The sequence below is a fragment of the Pholcus phalangioides genome, unplaced genomic scaffold (genome assembly GCF_987345545.1).
Source record: "Pholcus phalangioides strain wild (caught in Gottingen) unplaced genomic scaffold, Ppha-v1.0 ptg000016l_1, whole genome shotgun sequence".
NCBI lineage: Eukaryota > Metazoa > Arthropoda > Arachnida > Araneae > Pholcidae > Pholcus > Pholcus phalangioides.
The window spans coordinates 16197742-16212182 of NW_028301609.1; the positions used below are offsets into that span (position 1 = coordinate 16197742).

Consider the following 14441-nt stretch of genomic DNA (forward strand, 5'->3'; position numbering starts at 1 on the left):
ACGGGTGCAAAGCAAAAAATTTTACGACAGCCGCTCTTTCAAACAAGGTGTCAAAAGCCTAAAACACCAAAAACAAAAATTAAGCTGACGAAAAGATGTTTGATAACAAAAAATAGTGCAGTTTTATTTTGAAAAGAGTTGAGGGTTAACGAAAATATTCTTGTTAATTTCATTGCTCCAATTTATAAATATCTGCTCCGAATCCCATATTTTGCTGCTCCAAAATTGCTCCAAATCCTGAATTTGCTGCTCCAAAACTGCTCCAAATCCTGAATTTTGCTGCTCCAAAGCTGCTCCGAAATGGACTTAGTCACTTCCCACCCCTGACTAAGACGTATTAATCAAGAAAACCCTTTCATGAACTGGAAATTTCAAACTATACTTTTATACTTATCCCTAAAAGTCAATCAAGGTCACTTCCTTTTTGATGACGCCCAAGTCATTGTCCCGAAGACCATCTTAAGTTGAAAGGGCACAAACAAGTGAACACAGCATGGAAATGGACGTTGAAGGTGTTATATACAAAGGACTGATGTTCAGCTCAGAACATGAGCAGGGAAGCAGTACCGAGTTTGGATATCTGTGGAATCACTCACAGAGATCGAAGATTGGCCAAATGTGTTGAGGAGGAAGCGGCATCTGACTATGGCTATCAATAGAGCCACCTTTGGAATGTGGCGATCAGCCCAAGGTGTTGACAAGGAAGCAGCACCCGATCATGATTATCAGTAAAGTCACGCATGGATTTCGGGGATCAGTTTGAGGTGCTCAAGAAATTTCATCATTCGATCATGGCTATCAGTTAAGTCTTGCATGGAGTTTGGCAATTATCCAAACAGGAATTATTCGACAGGACCTGAGAAGGCAGAGAACAACCATCAATGGTTTTTACTCATGAGCACTAAGTGGCCTTGACGCATAGCAACAGATAAGAAGCTACATAGTGAGAGCGTTGGACCAGCCGAGTTGTTTAGTAGATCTGCGACTTTATTGTAAGTGAGACTGAAGTATAGTTTGGAACAGAGGTTCCCAACCTTTTCCAGTCCACGTACCCCCAGCTGGCTCGGTTTTTTTCCGCGTACCCCCTACCCCGAATCCTCCAGAGTCCCCCCCCCCCCCCTTTTCAATCTTTTTCACGCATTACAGTTTTCGAAAAACTTAAAAAAGGTACATGTTGAATTAAATTAAATGGTCTATTTTTAATTATTTAGCTTTTTTTATTTTTTAAGTAAGCAAACAAATTAACACAAAGATTAGGAAAAAATTAATGTGATGTTTGGACTAAAATTGAATTACAAAGTATTGAAAAATTAAGCTCAAAAGAGGATAAATACAAACTCATGTCCGGAGCACGTTCAATTTGCTTCTATATTTATTTTCTATGTAAATGTACGATGAAAACGCCTGTTCAACAAGCTCCGTGCTAACAAACGGCAACAAAAACAATATGGCTTTTCTAGAAAGTTCAACGCATTCATCACCGCGGCAAGCCCAAAAACTCACTAGGTTCACCATTCCGCTATTGAAGAGGATCTTCAGAGGGGTATCTGATGTGAGCTATAGCAAATTTCCCCTTTTGTAGAATTGACAATGAAGCCGGTTCAAAATACTCTTCTTTGAAATTATTAGATATCCACCGAGAGATCACCCATTTCCGGCTCTGAAAAATAATTTTTAAACAAGAATTTTTAGTCCTTCCAAGTGGCCTATTGTTAAACTTAGCTCAGCTTGTGACAAGAAATCGTGAATTGTTTTAAACACTTCTTAAAAAAATGGCTACCTCGTGCTGAAGTTCGAACAGCAACGTCAGGACTTAACCCTGGGGCAACCACCTAACTGCAGTGTGCATGTCTTCATACAACAATTTAAACAATTTATAGTTGGTAGGATTCACCTTGACAAAGTTGACAATCTTGACTGCTTCATCAAGAACGTTTCGCAAATTTGGAGGCAACGGTTTCGATGCTGGGCTCAGGCCCGTCATTTAGGGGGGGCAGGGGGCCGTTGCCTGCCCCTGGAAAAGGTTTGCCGCCCCCCTGGAAAAAATTGAAATGACGGCCCTGGGGCAGGGCTCTGTCTGTGAATATAGCAGTGAGTCCATTTCATTTTGGAGGCGACTTCTGCCACGAGTGCGCAGCGGCCTGAGTAGCAACCTTCCGTGGATTTTCCCCCATCTGTTGTGAGCCCGGTGCATTTTGACCATTGTATTCTTTTTTCAACGAAATAATGATTAATTGCTTCAAGTAAGTCTTTAACAGTTGTACGACCCCCTTCAATGGGTGACATATAAAAAGATATACTTCCAATTCTCTTTCAAGTACTTAACAATTACAAGTAGCACAGAATAATGCGCAACGTCTGTACTTTCATTGACTTGGATAGAGAAAAAAATTCACAACCTTTGACATAACTTATGAATGTGCTCTCAACATCGTCTGACATGTCCTTTATTCTTCGAGACACCGTATTATAAGAGTATGTTCCTCTGCAAACATACATCTGACAGTATCTTTTCACCAATAGTGTGATTTTTTTTCCTCGTCTCGCAATACGATAGCTAATGTAGTAGGAGGTTTCTGTAACTTTGGCAGCACACCGTTTGGAAGATTCAAAATATGTTTTCACGTTTACGGGTGCACGGTATTTCATTTTGGTGTTTCAGTCAACTTCCGTTTCCACACAGATCCAGTTTTTAGCTATTGATCCATAACGCAAATCACGTGACTAGTAGGTGCTTGGTAGAAAAGTTGAAGTAGAAAATTGTGGGAATAACACGCACTCACCTCAATACAAACGCCCACAACAAAAGTTAAGCACAACACAAATTAATTCTTCAGTTTTATTCACAGCCCAGCATTGTCAACAATCAAATCTAAAACGAAGAAAAGTGAGCCGAGAAGATGGAGTTCACAAATTCCGATCATAGGTGGGTCGTGAGCGGGAGGAGAGAAGGCTGAACCTTTCAGCGGACGCAACCTCTCTGTTATAGAAGATTTTATGGATAGGGAAAGATCAATATATATTACAACTGACAATATTAGTAAAAACTTCTACCTACCTTTCTAAAATTCTTTTTAATCTTTTTTAATTATTTTGTTCTTTTTTTTAGATGGGTGGCTGCCATTACCATTTTCTTTTTGCGTACCCCCTAACGGTCTCTCGTGTACCCCCGGTTGGGAACCGCTGGTTTGGAAAGATGGTCGTGATTATGTGCAGCTTCCTAATCACTGAACATGCAAATGAGGCGTAACACACACACACCCATCAACATTGGAATTCCAAGTGCAACCTCGGAAATCAGTTTCTTTGCCCCCCCCCCCCCAGAATAATTTGTGGCATGTCAGCAGTGCCGTCTTAATGCATGGGCTCACCCATGCATGGCCCAGGGACCTCAAGAAAAGAGGAACCTCAGAAAAACAAATTGTTGAATTTTTTAAGAATTTTCCAGGTAGGGTCTCAGAAAAATCACTTGGCTTTGGGGCCCATGATGCGGAACAGAAGCATTATGGGCTGCCACGACTTTGGCGACTTTTTCTCCGCGATAAGTCGCCAAGACCGGCAGAATAGGCCTCTGGGTTGCTGTGTTTTCTAGAATTTTCGATCTTCCAGAATTTTCCATTTCAGATGGAGCTCGCTTTGCAAAACTGGTTTTTTCTTTTGTTAATCGCATTTTTCGAAAATTTGATACAGCTGTTGTTCCATTTTCAGCGCGTCTCTTGGTTTGTTGGTTCGTTTTTTGTTTCTCTTGTCGCGTCACTTGGATTATTTTATTCGTCTTTCAACTGGTCAGGTTGTACTGTTCCCTTTATATTATTTTTTCATTCATTATTTCATTTTACCTGTTGTCATGCCTTCTGTGTTTAGCGTAGTTAAGAAATATCAGGATATAATTTCTCTAAAGACCTCGATGTAACATTTTCTAATGGTAGGGCAACCTTGGGGAAAAGGGAGTGGGCAACATCATGTTTTATTTATCTTACCTGGGCCGAAATAAGCTCCTTTTCTTAGAATTCTTGAGCGAATCACGGCTCATTAGGTCAGAAATGCTTTGTAGTAAATGCAACTGTGCTATGAAGGTTGTCCTGAAGAAAAACTTTCCGATGGTTTTATTTTGGAATGCACAGTTAGGAGTCGTAGAACCCAGAAGTCAGTTATGTACGGGTCGTGGTTAATTTGCAGCAAGTTGAATCTCCATGAGATCTGCTCACCTATTCCACTGTGCGAGGTGAAAGCTCCAGTAGGATAGCAGAAGAGTATTTTTTTTCATCTCACACCTTGGCCGACTGGCGGCAATTCATTCATGAAATGGTTCTAAATCATATTGAGCTCAAGTCTGAAAAAATAGGCGGCACAGGGAAGATAGTAGAGATAGATGAATCAAGGTTTGGGAAGAGGAAGTATAATAGATGCCACAGGGGGTGGAGGGGCAGTGGGTTTTTGGTGGCATAGAAAGGGGCTCAGGGAAGATGTTTCTAGTAGCCGTTCACGATAGGTCTGTGGCCACTCTCGTAGGTGTCATCGAGACGTGGATAGAAAAGGTTACAACTGTTTTTTCAGCTATAGAAATTATATACTGAAAGGGCTCTGCGAGTGAAAAAATGTTGAGAACCACTGATCTAGGGGATAAAGGTTACAACCATCTCAAAGTGAATCATAGCGTAGAGTTTGTTGACTTCATCACTGGATGTTATACAAACACTAGTGAGAGTGTCTGGCGACACGTCAAGGCCTCGCTGCTGGAATATAATAGGCAGGGAGATTTTAAATTGTGTTTGGCTTTTTTTGTTCCTGCTATCATGCGAAGATAGAAAAATTGATATTTTCAATGGCGTTTTGGAAATAATTAGGTATATAAAATGGGAAGATTATAAAATATCTGGACTTCCAATATCTGTTTAGATGACTATAGGCTTTCCTGTGATGTTTGGTTAGTTTTGAGAGTATTTTTATAACCAAGAAATTGAAGAGTATTTTTTTAACCCAGAAATCGCGGAGAGTATTTAGAGCTAGGTAGTATTTATTCCAGAAATCAGAGTATTTATTTATTAACCCGGGAATCAGTATTTATTTATTAACCCAGAAATTAGAGTATTTATTTATTAACCCAGAAATCAGAGTATTTATTTATTAACCCAGAAATCAGAGTATTTATTTATATAGTTATTATATTATATAGTTTGTACGGATTTCCACCTCAAAATATTGTTCCGGATAATTTTCCACAAGACTTCGGGATTGCAAAAACAAGATTCTCTTTGAGAGCTTCTCGTCGACTACATTCATTTCTTGGGAGAGTTATTTTTTTCACTGCAGCTACAGCAGTGTTTAAGTCATCCTTCACCCCAGCAATGGCGGTGGCAATGCCATCCTTCACGGCAGCAACATCTTCTTTTACGTCAGTGATGAAGAGATTGACAGCAGCAATGGAATTGGTGACATCGTCTTTGACGGCAGCGCTCGTAGCCTCTATCCTGTCAGTCACGGCTGCAATGGAAACGGTGGCATCTTTCATGGCTGAGCTCGTTAACTGGAACTTCTCTTCCATGCATGATTTCATCTGGTCCATCACAGCCATCAGTTGGTTCAGCTGTTCTCGCATTTCATTCATGTCCATTCTCCGCGTTTTCATGCAAGTCTTGAATTATCCCACTTCTGACAACAAATTGTTCCGGATAATTTTCCACAAGACTTCGGGATTGCAAAAACAAGAAGCGGATTGACGAGATTTATTTACAGAACAGCAATTTACACGTATTTGCAGGCTAACCAGAGAGCTAACAACTTTCTCACAAAGTTTAAACATAACTGACTGAATCTCCTTGTGCCTGCCATCTTGTGAGCGCCACGGTATTTATAACCCCGGAGAAACTTCAAGAAAAAGAAAATTCCACAAGATTCTATTTACAGTTTCCTAGTCGGCAGTGCCACCGTACGGAGGGATTGAACCAATGTCTGAAGGGACGGGACTTTCTAGATTTTTCTCTACACTCCCTGCCAGCTCTCCTCCAATCACATGTCTCTGCGCTAAACCGAAACCGGTATCAACTGATTTCGACATTTTGAGAGCCATCAGAAGATTGCGATAAAGACTTGCATCATCTATCGTTTATAATTCGTAACATTGCCCCTCTCTTAGAATTGTTCGTCCCGACAATTCAGTGCTTAGATCAATGGGTTGCACTGCGGTAAGAGGTCAGTCTGTTGAAGTGGACGACCTTGTTCTTCGAGGATGGCATCTTCTGGATCCAAGCTACAACGTCGTTCAGTGTCTTCACGACTCTGTAGGGTCCGTCCCACGACGTTTGATGTTTCGGGCACAATCCTTTCTGGCGCTTTGGGTTCCAGAGCCAGACGAGGTCCCCTTTCTTGAAGTCATGAGATGTGGCCCTCGCATCGTAGCGGTTCTTCATCTTTTCGGAGCCGATGTTGATCCTGTCTCTGGCAATTCGATGCATGTCCTCGAGGCGCTCCTGGAGTCCCTGGACGTATTCTCCCAGTGGAAGCAAAGTATCTGGCGATCACCCAAACAGTAGGTCAGCAGGCAGCCGAAGATCTCGTCCCATCAGCATCTGTGCTGGTGAAAATCCAGTGCTCTCGTGGATGGCAGTTCGGGAAGCCAGCAGGAAAAGCGGTAACTTTGTGTCCCAATCCTGTTGGTTCCTCAACACGAAGAGCGAGAGATGATTCGGGATGGTTCTGACCATCCCATCGGATTCTGGGTGGAGCGGAGTTGTTTGCATCTTCTCCATTCCTAGAAGCTTGCACATGCTGCCGCTGAAGTGAAGTTCCTTCCCTGGTCGGAATGGATCAGCATGGGGACTCCGAATCGAGACACCCAATTTCGCACCAGAACTTCGGCCAGCATTACTGCTTCTTGATCAGGAATGGGATACGCTTCCGGCCACTTGATGAAATAGTCCATGGTCACCAGTATGTACTTGTGGCCGTTGTGGGTTCTGGGTAACGGTCCGAGGATGTCCAGGGTGATTCTCTCGAACGGCGCACCGACGTTGTAATGTTGGAGGCGGGCTCGGGTGCACTTTGGAGGTCCTTTGTGAGTGGCACAATAGTCGCAGTTCTTGCACCATTTTTCTACATCTGTCCTGGACTTGTCCCAATGGAACCGTTCACTGACCTTCTGGAGTGTCTTGGTGATGCCGAAATGTCCACCGGTCGGGCTTCCGTGCAACTCTTTCAGAACTTCTTTCACATGGGCTCTTGGTAGGATGAGTTGCCATCTGAACGTTTTCCCGTCCTCTGACTCCCACTTGTGGTACAGCACGCCATCTGTCATCTCTAGAGAGTCCCATAGCGCCCAGTATCTTTTGGTCTTCGGACTGGAAGAGGCGATGTTTTGCCACGTTGGTTTACTCCCGGTGGATTCTTTCAGATCCATTATTGGTCGTATGTCGGGATCTTCTAGCTGGGCCTTTCGGGTGTTCGCATCGCTCCACGGATCGTCACTTGAGACTTGTGATGTTATCTGTCTCACTAGAGGTTTCACCAGCTCATACTTCTCCTTTGCCTTAAGGCAATGGCGACAGTTTTGTGGACACGGTCTTCTCGATATTCTCTCAATTTCAAGTTGGCATCTCTCAGCTTCTGGAGGACTTTACTGAAATTTTCTAGATGTTCCGAGAATGTCCTTCCAACAATGATTATGTCGTCCAAGTGCACGAGACACAATTCGTAAGACAGTCCATGTAAAACGGTCTCCATTAGTCGTTCAAAAGTCGTGGGGGCATTGCACAGGCCGAATGGCATCACCTTGAACTGCCACAGTCCTTGTCCAGTCGTGAAGGCCGTCTTTTCTCGATCGTCCGGGTGTATTTCCACTTGTCAATATCCACTCTTCAGGTCTAGGGTGGAGAACCACTGATGTCCGGAAATCGTGACAGGAGTGTCGTCGATCCTTGGATAACTGTCCTTCTTGGTGATGTCGTTCAATCTTCTATAGTCTACGCAGAATCTCGTGGAACCGTCTTTCTTTCTCACCAGCACAATCTGCGACGCCCATGGACTCGTTGAGGGCTCGATGATGTTGTTGACTTGCATTTCCTGTAGTAGTTTACCAACTTCTTCTTGCTTGGCAAACGGAAGTCTTCTAGGATGTTGTTTGATTGGTGAATGGTCCCCGGTGTTGATGCGATGCTGCGTTAAGCTGGTTTGGCCAACATCAGCTGATGACGTGAGAAGACATCTTGGAATTTTTCGATAGCCGACTTTGCGCGTCTTCTCTGGTCTTGATCCAGCTGGGCGTCTTCTATCAGGTTCTTGAACAAACTTCTGGAGTCCTCCGGTTGGTTTCCCGGCAAATCCCGAACCACACACGTGGCGGGGACACACTTAGCGATCTCTTCGCCCTTCCGAATCTCCTTCGGCTTGTCGCTAATATTGACTAGTCTGACAGGGACGAGATCCTTTGATGAATCCACCAGAGCAGCGGCAATCAGCAGGCCATTCTTGCTTTCGCTAGGGAAGTCCACTAGTCTGAGATGCAAGTCCCTGGCTGTACTGGCTGTGCCATGGATGATGCTTTTCATTCTTGGTGGAATCGTGAAGTCCCAAACAGCCAATATTTTCCGGGGACAGATGTCTTCGCTGACATACCCGAAGAGGGCAACATGCTCTTTTGGCCTGTGCAGCTGGTTATTTTTATCCCATATTTCCTGAGAAAGTCCAATCCGATAATGCATGGGTCTTGAAGGTCAGCCACGAAGACGCTGTGACGATAGGGGACCGCAGCGAATTTCACCGATGCTTCCATCTTCCCATGCACAGTTATCTTGTCCCCAGTAACGGTCTGTAGCGTCAGTGAAGGTGCCATGTATAAGAGTCGTTGTCGGAATTTTTGAGCCACATCGGTTCGGACGATGCTTACATTGGCTCCAGTGTCTATGACCATCCGGCAAGGAAATCCATCAAGTTCACCTTCCACATACATTTCATGGTCTCCGCCGCTCAGCTGCGAGATATGGTAGACACTTGATGGGGCATCTCCTCCTTGCAGTGACCTCCGCCCTGCGAGATGGTCGCGTTTCAGTTTAACGGCTCAGAGCTCCGGGAGGTGTCCCCTCTCTTGGGAACTGTTATGGGGCAGGTTCTTCGCAAGTGGCCAGCCTCATTGCACCTCCAGCACACCAAGGGCTTGTCTTTCCGTTTTTCACGGTCATCCCTGACACTTTTCAGGAATTCTTTCAATTCCCTGATGATGTCCGCCATAGCGTCCTCCATAACAGCACCGCAGACCATTCGGCGCTCACGTTTGGAAGCTTGATGGGCTGCTTCGTACTTCATGGCATAGACGAGTGTACTTTTGACGTCCTCGTATTCCCCCAGACGTACCGCCTGCTGGATGTCGGGGTCCTTGATGGAGTCGACGAAGCACTGCAGGGTCAGTCCGTCCCTGATGTCCGGCGGGCAATCGGAATATGCCAGTAGCGAGAGTGTCTCGATGTCCATGGCCAATTCTTGCAACAATTCGCCAGCCTTCTGCTGCCTGGTCTTCAGTTGCAGCCGATGAAAGTCCTTGAGGTAGTTTTCTCCAAACCTTATCTCAAGCGCATTCGTCATGGCTGCATAGTTGGATCGGTCCTCGGTGGCGAGCGTCTGAAGGACTGCAGCGGCTAGGTGGAAAGCCTTGAGAACTCAGTCCCATCCGTTCGCAGAGACAATCATCTCGAACTGCATCCTGAAGATCGACCAGGATGTCTTTCCGTCGTACGTCGAGGGCTTGATGTTTGGCCGGGTGACGTCAGCCATGGCTGGCAAGACCACGTGAGCATCCGCGGAAGTCGTTTGCTCCTGGATTTTCGTCTCAAGCTCCCGTATTCTCTTTGAGAGCTTCTCGTAGACTGCATTCATTTCTTGGGAGAGTTATTTTTTCACTGCAGCTACAGCAGTGTTTATGTCATCCTTCACGGCAGCGACATCTTCTTTTATGTCAGTGATGAAGAGATTGACAGCAGCAATGGAATTGGTGACATCGTCTTTGACGGCAGTGATGGATGTGGTGACATCTTTCTTGACCGCATTGCTCGTAGCCTCTATCCTGTCAGTCATGGCTGCAATGGAAACGGTGGCATCTTTCATGGCTGAGCTCATTAACTGGAACTTCTCTTCCATGCCTGATTTCATCTGGTCCATCACAGCCATCAGTTGGTTCAGCTGTTCTCGCATTTCATTCATGTCCATTCTCCGCGTTTTCATGCAAGTCTTGAATTATCCCACTTCTGACAACAAATTGTTCCGGATAATTTTCCACAAGACTTCGGGATTGCAAAAACAAGAAGCGGATTGACGAGAGTTCTACGAGATTTATTTACAGAACAGCAATTTACACATATTTGCAGGCTAACCAGAGAGCTAACAACTTTCTCACAAAGTTTAAACATAACTGACTGAATCTCCTTGTGCCTGCCATCTTGTGAGCGCCACGGTATTTATAACCCCGGAGAAACTTCGAGAAAAAGAAAATTCCACAAGATTCTATTTACAGTTTCCTAGTCGGCAGTGCCACCGTACGGAGGGATTGAACCAATGTCTGAAAGGACGGGACTTTCTAGATTTTTCTCTACAGTCCCTGCCAGTTCTCCACCAATCACATGTCTCTGCGCTAAACCGAAACCGGTATCAACTGATTTCGACATTTTGAGAGCCATGAGAAGATTGCGATAAAGACTTACGTCATCTATCGTTCATAATTCATAACAATATGAAAATAGTGAATCGTGAAAAATTACGGAAATAAGGTTTTTTTAGAAACTTTTGTTCAAGGATTTCCTTGAATTTCATTATTCATTATCCTATTGCATAGCTGCCAAGTCTCCCGAATTTTAGCTTCATCGCTCGACCTCCCGAAAAGTTCTTAAATCTCCCGAATTTTTACGAAAATCACAAAAATCCCTAATTGTCCCTAAAAATTCCCTACTTCATTAAAAAAAATCCCCGCTTATGAAAACAATCCCTAAGGAATTTCTTGTGGGGCATGAAGCCTCTTTTTTTTCCCTTTCGAAATGACGTCACACGTCGTAAATGGGGAAATTCCCTTTTTAAGGAAGTTTTACAAACCCTCTGATGGTAACAAGAAAGTTGTTTGTCTTATCGTGCAGGGAAATGGCTTAGCAGCCAATAGTCCTGGATAATAATCGAAGATTCTAGTGACGCGTATATGGTCAAAATTTCTTTTGTTGAAGTTACGTACGTGCGATATAACAAAGCATGAATAATGATAAGCAAAAACATATTTAATCAATTTTAAAGATACTTATTCCGATGAATTTCCTTTCATCAAACGTTCCAGAAGAGGGCCTACTTTTCCTTTTTGTACAAGTTGTGTTACGGACATAAACATCGGGCATGGAAAGACTGCCATCATCACTCATGTGAAATTTTAAAAAAAGCATCGAGCAAGTGTCACAAAAAGTCAGTGTTCTTCAAAAATTGACGGTGTTTTCCTTCATCTTCCGATGATTTTGGGGTCATTCGCGCAGAATGTTTGTTCACAGCGTTTCTGATTGAACACAATATTTATATTTACATCATTGAAGTTTTGGCCTCCAATTTCACTTGTTTTTTGCGTAGGAATTTTATTCCCAAGGGTTTAACTTCCATGTGTGTAAAATCCCTGTTTTAATTTGACTTCAGTAGGGATTTTATTCCCTACGCTTCAACTTTTATGTTTGGAAAATCCCTATTTTATTTGGAAAAATCCCTATTGTATTTATTAGGGAGTGGTTTTAGCATAAAATACGGGTTTGCGCGAAAATCTCCTGAATTTTCATTTTCAAAAGTTGGCAGCTATGCTATTGTGTACAAAATTATCCTATTGTGTAGGTCCCGCAAAGACTGCAGTTCTAAAGATCTAAAGAATAAATATCAAATTAATAACAAATCAACAATTCACCTAAAAAGGTGTGGTATACACCAATATAACTTATCGTGCAGACGGGTAACTAGGCTGGGGCAACTCTCAACTTCCTCTGTGAGAGAGAATAGCTCTCTCATATAGAATATATTATAATTTGCGATCTAAGGATGAAAGATTCGAAGTGGGGGATGAGGTGGTAGTCCTTATCCCAGATTCAACAAACAAGCTTTGTTCGAAATGGAGTGGTCCAGGAGAGATCGTAAACATCAGGGGTCCCCATTCATATTTTGTTAGGTTGCCCAATGGAAGCGTACGGAATTTACACTAAAAAAAATTGCGCAAATACATACAGCCAATAGGGGCGTTGGGTTTAATCTATGAGGAAGACGATGACTTTGGCAAAATTCGGCATGTCCCCGTGGAGCATAGGAAAGTAGACGGTTTGTTAGAAAAATTAACGGAAAGAAAAAATTAAGCCATTTGGATGAAAAACAGGTCAGGGGATCTGAAACGAATCATTGGGAAGTTTCAAACAGTGTTTGAAAGGGAAATAAAACATGCCAAAGTCGGGTCTCACTTAATCCAACTAAAACCGGGAATAACAAGGAAACAGCCCCACATCTACAGAGTTCCCGAAGCACTGAAACCTCAAGTAGAATGCCAGATTGGAGAGATTGGATGGGGGTCTAATTGAACCATCTAGAGCTGAGATCATGTACCCTATTGTGTGTATGTGTGGCCAAGAAAGATGGTACTGTAAGACTTTGTTGTGACTATCGGGCACTTAATGCAGCTAGTAAGGTGGTTCCATTTCCAATGCAGAGTTCCGAAGAATTGAGGTACAAAGCAGGAGCGGCACGTTATTTGACTACACTAGATATTTTAAAAGGATATTGGGAAATTCCTTTGGATAAGGGTTGTAGAGAGTTGATAAGTTTTGTATCACCAAGAGGCCAGTATCAGTGGAAGGTGATGCCATTTGGTTTATCGGGGGCTGCGGCAACGTTCCAAAGGATGATGAACTAGGCTTTGAGAATACAAATACAAATACAAATACAACGCCACAACAGGCAAAATGCCCAACGAGGTGGCTGATAAAAAGATGCCCATAAAAATATGGGATACATAGTGGGTACGCAGAGAGTTTCATAGATGATATTGTTATTTATTCAGGTAGTTGGGAAGAGCATATGACTCACTTGGAAGCAGTGCTGAGCACATTAAAATCTTTGAACTTCTCTGCCAATCTGGAGAAATGTACATTTGGAAAATCGGAAGTGAAGTACCTGGGACACGTCATTGGTTCAGGGAAACATGCTCCTGATCTGGCGAAGTTTGAAAATATAAAAATGCTGAAGGTTCCCAAGACGAAAAAGATGCTGAGGTCAGTGTTAGGACTGTTTAACTATTACTGGGAATATATGAAAGATTACTCCACCGTGACTAAACCATTGACCGATCTAAAGAAAAGGTCAATACCGAATGATGTTCCATGGATGGAAGAGGCAGACACCACTTTTCAGAAACTAAAAGGAGCATTGTGCAGTGTGGTTTCTTTATTCACGCCCGACTTAGAGAAACTATTCGAAATCCATACCAACGCATCAGAAACAGGAGTTGGTGCTTGTTTAGCGCAGCGAGGTGTCGATGGCAAAGTCAGACCGATCACCTTTGTGAGCCAGAAACTGACTCCCACTCAGAGTAAATGAAGTACAATAGAACGAGAGGCTTATGCGATCGTTTGGGCTTTGGGAAAATTTGAGCACTGGATTTTAGATAGGATGACCCACCTGTATACGGACCATAATCCGCTCAAATTTCTATATGAAGGGGTGCCCAGAAATGAAAAGTTGCAGAGATGGGCTCTGGCTCTTTCAAAGTTTCAACTATCTATAAGTCACAAAGCCGGAAGCCAAAATACAGATGCGGATGCTCTATCCAGGCTCTACTAATTATGTACGAAAAGGGGAAATATGTCACAGCAAATTATATTTATCAGTATGATCCACCTTATATGTGATTGAATAAGTGTGGATGAGGGGAAAAAAAAGATTTATTTGTATATCAAGCGGAGAAAAAAAAAGAGATGTACGTTGTGCTGTGCGTTATTTGCATTTATGGATTTGTATGTCATTTGTATTTCATGTATTTCTGTGTCATTTGTATTTCATGTATTTCTGTGTCATTTGTATTTCATGTATTTCTGTGTCATTTGTATTTCATGTATTTCTGTGTCATTTGTATTTCATGTATTTCTGTGTCATTTGTATTTCATGTATTTCTGTCATTTGTATTTCATGTATTTCTGTGTCATTTGTATTTCATGTATTTCTGTGTCATTTGTATTTCATGTATTTCTGTGTCATTTGTATTTCATGTATTTCTGTGTCATTTGTATTTCATGTATTTCTGTGTCATTTGTATTTCATGTATTTATGTTGTTAGAATTTCAAGTATTTATATGTGAATTATTATATTACAAGCGAATACTACTGACTGATTATGACATTAAGTACGGAAATGTTCGTCAACTGGTGGAGGAAGGCATCTTCTAGCCTAATGTATAGTCCAG

The 14441-nt window shown here is 42.8% G+C and overlaps 1 protein-coding gene across 3 annotated transcripts in view; it reads left to right on the top strand.

Annotated features, from left to right (window-relative positions):
* LOC149075141 (vam6/Vps39-like protein) overlaps nt 1-14441 on the top strand; it is a 196220-nt gene that overhangs the window by 130890 nt on the left and 50889 nt on the right. The gene's annotated exons all lie outside the window — the stretch shown is intronic.